Raw genomic sequence first — 8031 nt, 5'->3', positions numbered from 1 at the left:
GGATTACTGGTGTGTGCGTGTGTGTGTGTGACCTGCTTTCGTCAGAATCTGGTGCCTGGACTCCTCAGCCAGCTGGGAGCTATCGTCTGTCTTGAGGCTCATTGAGGGGGTAGGAGTGTTTTTTGGGTCATACACTGGAGTCATGTATCCCAAGTTACTGCCGATCAAAAGTTCGGCGGTTCGAATCCCCACGACAGGGTGAGCTCCTGTTGCTCGGTCCCTGCTCCTGCCAACCTAGCAGTTCGAAAGCACGTCAAAGTGCAAGTAGATAAATAGGTACCGCTCTGGCGGGAAGGTAAACGGCATTTCTGTGCTCTGCTCTGGTTCGCCAGAAGCGGCTTTGTCATGCTGGCCACATGACCCGGAAGCTGACTGCAGACAAACGCCGGCTCCCTTGGCCAGTAAAGCGAGATGAGCGCCGCAACCCCAGAGTCATCTGCAACTGGACTTAACGGCCAGGGGTCCCTTTATCTTTACCTCACACACACATATCTCTGCACATGTAATAAAAGCAATGAAGTGTTCTAATACTGGGGTGTGCTGGGATAGCTAAATTGGTGGAGCATGAGACCTAATCTTAGGATCATGGGTTTAAGCTCCATATTGGGCAAAAGTTTCCTGTTTTGCAGGGTGTTGGACTAGATGATCCTCATGGTCTCTTCTAACTCTACAATTCTATGATTCTAGGACTGTGGACAGATTTAAATGGTGCTTAGAGGACTCAAAGTCAGATTGACACCTTCAGTGTTTAGCAACAATTATTTTGTGCTAATAACTCGAAAGTTCCTAGTAACTCTCACTTCATTTCTCTAGATAACCTGCTATTAATATTTAGAAACTCCTATATCTGTATAATCAATGAAATCGTTGCAACATCACTATCCAGTTTCTCAAAAATGAAGAAAACTCAGCATATTAGTACTGAAAAGAAAATGAAGCAACACAACAACACAAAAACCCCTATAAAATTTAATTTAGTTATAGGGTGTGCTCAAAGTCTATGTATTTAAGGGCTTTGGGTGGATTTGACTGGAGTTTTAGTCATAGGGTTCCCCAGTAATCACAATGTTTTTCTAAGTTGAGCAAACAGTGACATCAGAGTGGTCAATGATACATATTCTTTGCAATCCAAAACATGATCCATAAATATCACTATATTATAAAGCTGTCTAGCATTTTATCCTTGCCAGTTCACAAGTATAGAGTTGTGTTCCTTTAGCTGTACCTCATTAGAGGATATATGGCAAATTCCTGTGATGACAGTTGTGGCCTTCTGTTCATATGGAGGCCTCTATGATTTGAGGATGCATCCTTTGTCATCGTCCCCTCCACCACACTGCGAGGGAGGAGATGGTAGGAACAGCTGGTTGATGGAGACTGTTTTCTTATTTCTGACAGCTGCCTGGCTCAGTTCTAGTTGTCAAAACAGTACAGCTAGGGATAGTAATGATGAAGGGATAAGGTGGTGATCTGTGGATCAGGAGGCTATAGCAGCACTTTGAAGTACCGTAGTTTGAGACATACTGCATGGGTGATAGATGGCAGTAAATGGAATCAATAGAGGTCCTAATAAAGAAATATACTGGAGACCATGGATGAGGCTGAAGAAAAGGAGCAGTCACTAAGTGATGATTGTTATAAAAGTGTTGGTTCATCAGATAGTTCAAGATATAGAGCAACGGTCCTCAAACTGTATCATACTTTGACTCCTTATGTCAAGAAAATGTTTCTTCAAGACTATACAGGTATAGCTGAGATAAAATACAGATGCTCACACCTGTCCCGAACTTAGGTAAATAAAGAACAGGAGTGACATGATTGGCTTTAACTACAACATGCCATTAGTTGCAGAAATAAATGTGCAGCAATCAGTGATGTTGATAAGTTGATAAGTATAAGGCAATAATACTGCCCCCAACTACAACCTCCACCTCTCTTCTTTTCTCTTCGTTCTTCTCATTGGCTGCTGGTGTGGTGAGGCAGAACCATTAAACCACCCTCCTGATACCAGCACCACTGCAGCTTGCCTGGACAGGGCTGAGGTGGGGCAGCAGTGAGATTAAGGCTGCATATATCACTATTGGGAATGATGGACAGGTTTCACCAGTGTGCCTGCACAACCGCAGTCTCACCACCCCCTGCCATCCAGGTAAGCTGTAGCAACACCAGGGTCAAGAGGGCAGTCGTCCTCCTCCAGCTTTCCCTCCATATCTGTAGTTATACTTTCTTCACAGCTGTTTCCTTATGCGTACTCAGTTTTGCTACCCAATATAAAGTCAACAACCCAGTCTTGTCCATGTGCCTGTATTTTTGCTAGTTGGTGTGTAATTTATGTGTGTAGTTGCCATGAGATATGCAACAGAGATACAAGATTTGCGTGCAATGCAGAGTTGTAAGTACTTTGAAACTGTGTGAGATGACATACTGAAAAAGCCAAGACGTTTCACAGTGCTGTGAAAAACTAGTCTACGTATATAGAAAGGTTGGGGCAACATCTTGGAAGTTAATGAGATCCCACTGGAATAATATATAACAGCACTGCTGGGTATTATGGAGGGAAAATCTAGTCTGGTATGCCATCTAATTGCTCCAGAGAAGGTTGCAATTTTCTCTTTCGTTTGCAAAGGGTTGTGAAAATTGATCAATGACATTTATTTTCAAAGTCTTCTAATATAAGAAAGATTCAGGGTCCACAAGAAGGATAAGCTTTACAGTGAATATCTTTCCTTATCTGCAGTTGAATGAAGAAATCCCTTTTCAAAATATTGTGCTTTTAAGGACTGGCTTGAAGGTGTGCATTGTTAAGAGGCAATTTGTATGTGAACTTCACAAAGGGAATATTCCAAAGAGACTGAGGAACTGAGGAAAGCCTCAGAGAAACTTGAGGAGCAATAAGCATTCTTTTATCATAGTGGCCAACCAGATGCCTGTGGGAATCCCACAAATGGTATTCAGAAGAATACTGTCTTCAGCAGTGGAAGTAGTACACAGCCGTCATGACTTACCCTCCATAAATTTGTCTAATCCACTTTTGAAGCCATCCATGCAATGGATTCAGTGGAACTACAAAGACTTTTTAAAGAAGCCGTATAAAACATGTCGATGTTTTCAAAGCAAAGCAAGAGACAATCTTTTGAAAGCAGTTTGCCTATTTTATTGGTTCAGAATTGTATCTAACTTTCCTGCTATGTGCAGGCTAGAAGATGTATGGTATATTGTTGGAAATGCAATACAATGAGACTTACTATTTTACATTAAGGAATTCAGAAAACTCCACGGTACGGAAAGACGGCCGTCCAATTTGAACAACACAGACAATGGTGAATAGCATAAAAGCAGCTGGACCTGTTTGTATTTTTACCAAGGGAAACTCTTCTCATGTCTGCAGGTTCAGACCAATTGTCCACTGTAAACCAGTCATATTCCCTTTTTAACCATCCCAAAGCAATAACCGAAGCTATTCTGAAATATTGCAATATCCATGCCTTCAGAAGAGGTACTTGCAATTTTCATGCAATTTTCCCCAAGTAAGCAAGTTGTTTCCTTTAAAAAAGAATGCACACACACAAACGATGCAAAGATGCCCATTTGCCTGTAATTTAGCTAGCTGCATCCACCATGGAGGGTTACTATGTCTGCAAATTTAATCCATGTCTGTCACAAGGAAGAAAAAAGTTGTAATTGGTTTTTTTTTATTTCCCAATAATGATTGGGGGCAGGGAGGGTGTGTGTGGAAACGAAGTTGACAGATGGATTCCTGACTGAATGAGGCAGCCTATGAAGTGCCTTGGACTGATATGATCTGTTTTCTTTGAGTGCTGGATTAGGGTCTGAACCAAGTATTGTGGTCAGTGCACACCCTTAGTTATTATGTATTTGAATGATGCTGCAAGTTAGTTATATTGTCCTACTGCTCTGTAGTATGTACTTATTTTACTTACCGGTAATTCTACTACCTAAATGGCAGTATACTTACATGAGCCTTGTTTGTCTGCATGCCTATATTTTTGGTACTGTGTGTAATCACTGTGGTATATCATTTGTTCTGTCTTCTACGTAATCATTGAATAGATACTAAATTGTCTTTTTTCAGCACTCTTCTCAACAAGCTTGTGTGAAATATAAAGGCACCCTTAGGTTTATTCACAAACACCCACACCCACACCTTCCTCTTCCTCTGTATTTGTGTCCCCCCCCCCTTAACTGATTATTGTCAGACAAGGCTGTAAAATTTCAGTTCTCTTGATTCTACCTGCCGGAAATGGCTTGTTGCTCCATGAGAATCATGCCTGATTTCACTTAAACTTTTATTACCTTTTATGTAATGAAAAACAACAACAATCCTTGACCATCTCCAGGAAGTCTCCATTTCTTGGCTGGGTATCAAATAAAATCCCACAAAATCCCACTTCGTAATGGGCAAGGATAATATCACTAATTTACGTTCCAATCCAAACAAAATGTATCTTCTCTGTAGAGAGGCCTGAATATGTTACAGGATATGAATTTCTCCAAGACACAAGTCGTGCTTGATCCATAATGGCCTTTTAATTTTTGCATTGCTCTTAAAATTCTCTAAAAGCCTTGTGTGGATAGCGCAGAGCTCTCTATAACAACCTGACAACCTGGCAATGCTTCCTGGAACTTCCAAGTATGTGATGCAACTACCACCACCTAAAAACACAACAACCCTTTCTCCAAACTTTGCACCCATCTCACCCTCTTTGAAGGCATCTGCTGGTGCCCTCCCTGCACACACATCTCAAACAGTTGGAAAAAAGACCTTGGAGGTTTCAGCAAAGCACACTAATTTATTGACTCTAGCCTTAAAAAAGTTCATGATGCAGTGTGTGTGTATTTGTGGTATACAACATCATTAAAACAATGTTTCATTGGGGCCCAGAACTTTGTTCAGAAGCTACCTCTCATACTTCTTTCTTTCCTTTCACTTTCTTCTATCAGGTTTAGCAGGTTACATAAATTAGTTTGGTTACATGAAGAAGAGCAAAAAGGATGTTTGTCAGGTCCCTGGAAATTCTCTGGGTGGACAACTTACGGTCGGTTCTAGACAGAAATATAAAAGGTCAAAGGGGCAGAGAAGTTGCATGGGTAGGTGTCATTTTGAATATTTCAAAAAGCAACAGGGCACAAAATGAAGCCTAGAAAGATTTACACAAGGATGTAATCAGGCCTCAGAAGGTTATGGTAAAAATAGAGAATCCTAATACGTTCCAGCAAGTTTCAGAATTTGCAAACCAAACTTTTAAACTACTAGAACTACTGCTGGTTGCATCCATCCAAAGTTATAAAAAGACATGGATTTCATTGAAAGGGTTGCATCTTTCTCACTTAAAAAGCACCCTTAGGTTTTTTAGCAAAGGATTTTTTTTTAAAAAAAATTCATTAATAATTTTCAGGGCACTTGCATATGTAACTTCCAGCAGCAGACTAGTAATGTGTGTTTAAAACATAGAAATCACAGTGAGATTAACATAGTCCACAGTTAGACTATGCACTGTGTTCGTAAGTCCCAAATTACAAAGCGAATGCTACCAAGCTTCTAAAGGCAGCTAAAGTCACTGCTTGAAACAACAGCAAATCTTTTTTTTTTTTTTTTGGTATCCTGTATTGTTGGTTGGTGTTGAGTTGATCATATTAATTGCAAATGAAACAAGAAATGTACTTTCATACAAGCATTGTCTTTACAATAGTCTACACCAGTTATGAAAGCACAGACAATGGATGCAAGAAGATGGCTAATATAACCATTTGTCTCCTATTTTGCCTTTTAAGGCTAGATCAGTTTAATAAATAACTTCAGCATCATTTTCATGCAAGGCACATCTGTAAGGTAATATTTCTGATTCTGAATAGAACACTCAGCAAAAGGAAGAAAATAACATCTGTAGGATCTGAAGTTCTCTTTCACAGCTGTGAGCTATTCTGATCTCTCCCATTTGCAGAAGATAAAACACAGAAGGTGAATTGCTAAGGAAGCGGTGATGAATTTTAAGCACACACATGGGAGCCAGACAGGCTAGTCCACAAGTTGATTAAGCAGAAACACTTACATTTCCCCCAATTCTGCTTCAACTTCAATAGAACCAAATTGACTATAAGCCAAATAATCTTACTTAACTGGGTTTCAGGAAGAGTGGAAGGAGACAGTGGCTCAGTTTGCATGTCCAAGTAAGTGGTTTATGGTTTACCATGAGCACAGAGATTGCTCTCACTTTGCTCTTCTCTAGCCAGCGGGAGCAATACCTCATGATCCCTAGCATAGCATTACATCAAACTGGAGGATGCAGTTTGTTTTGTTCAACAAACCATGATTGGAACAAAACAAACTATGATTCCCAGTTTCAATACAACACTAAGGCACAGTTTGTTGTTCCTGCTAGCTAGAGGGGTGGAATGAAGCATGAGCCTTTTGCAAGTTCACAGTAAACCACTAACCATGGTTTACCATGGGGTAGTCAATCCACAGGATATATGTAGCCAAACATGAGAGGTGGAGTGTGTGATCGCGCGAATTCACTCAAAGAATGAAGAAGTATATTTTTCTCAGGTGTTTTGAACTGAATGCATTAAAGTGGTTGCTGCTGATCTTAAAATAGTTATTAAAGATGGTTGCAATGCTAATAATGCGTCCACTGCCTTTAGAGGCCTTGTGTCAGATGCCAACATGATGGGATTTCTAAATAAATATACAAGCGTCCTGTCCCATTCCCCCCACTTATGTGGGGGTTATGTTCTGGGCCCCCGTGTGCATAAGTGAAATCGTGTGAAGTTGGGAGGATCCCACTTTAATATGGAGGGTGTGTGGGGATAGAGACTGACACATCCTGGAAATCGCTCAGGCTGCTGCCTGGCCTGTCCTAAGCCTGCCTGCCTACCTGAGGGAATCTAGTGTGTGCAGCAGCGGTAGCTGGCCACGGACAGTCGGGGCCAAGAAGGACACCCAACAGAACTGATGCCAGGATAGGAGTGTGGATTCTTGTCAGAGCGCTGGAGATCAGGGAAAAGGTGTCTCCCACCCTGCGCCACTGGTCGATTGAAGGCCTCCTTCCCTCACTTGGGTAGTAGCACCCAGCAAGGGAAGGCCAATCTATTTATTTTACTGCAACCCATGTAAACATGGTCCTGCATGAGTTGGATAAGCGGGGTGTGTGTGCCTGTTTATGTTTTGTAAGATGTGACTGAGCTAACTGGCAAAAGTCTCAATTTACCTGCCTCCTACTGAACAGTGACTTTTTTTAAGAACTAGGAAGTATTGGACTGTCTAATCCTATGTTTCTCTAATCAGAAGCAAGTCTCACTGTGTTCAATGTGGCTTGCTCCTGGGAAAGTCCACATATAAGATTAAAATGCAGACTAAAATGTGGTCCCAAGCAATACACCATATCATAGAAATAGTTGTTCGCTTCACCGAAAATTTAAAAATGAAATGGAGCACCTGTGTTCCAGGAAATATCCGCATGTGCTTGACAGAAGACAAGAGGCCAAGAGTTGATGGGAACACATGGATCTTTCCTACTTATTTGTGGATGGACTAAATGTAGGTTTTCCAACAAGGTAGAGAACAGTGGACTTTGATCTTTTTCTCTGTTGTGTTGCCAGAAAGGAGGGGAGTGAATCAGATGATTCTATAGCTCAACTCTTCTTACTGTTAGTATCTGGGCCTTCTGATTGCTTATTTTTAAAGGTTATGTGAAAGGGTATGGTGCTATGGGCAGGACTTTCAGATATTTGTGGCTAACTGAGAGACAGTATTGAAAGAGGACATGTAGAACAACTTATGTTTGAGTTCAAGTGCATAAACTTTGAATGTGGCACTGAGATTAGAAACGAACAATGAATGATACGTTTTGTTTCTGTATTTCACAGGTATAAATGTCTTTCCTAATGAAGAAAGCAGAAAAAGTAGGAGATAGAGTCTGAATATTATTAAACATAGATTAACCTCAAGAAAATAAAGACTGATTCATCTGTTTTTGTGAAGATGTTGCTAAAGTGAAACCATGTGGGTTG

Source organism: Lacerta agilis, chromosome 10, assembly GCF_009819535.1.
Source record: "Lacerta agilis isolate rLacAgi1 chromosome 10, rLacAgi1.pri, whole genome shotgun sequence".
NCBI classification, from domain to species: Eukaryota; Metazoa; Chordata; class Lepidosauria; order Squamata; family Lacertidae; genus Lacerta; species Lacerta agilis.
This window is presented reverse-complemented; position numbering follows the sequence as displayed.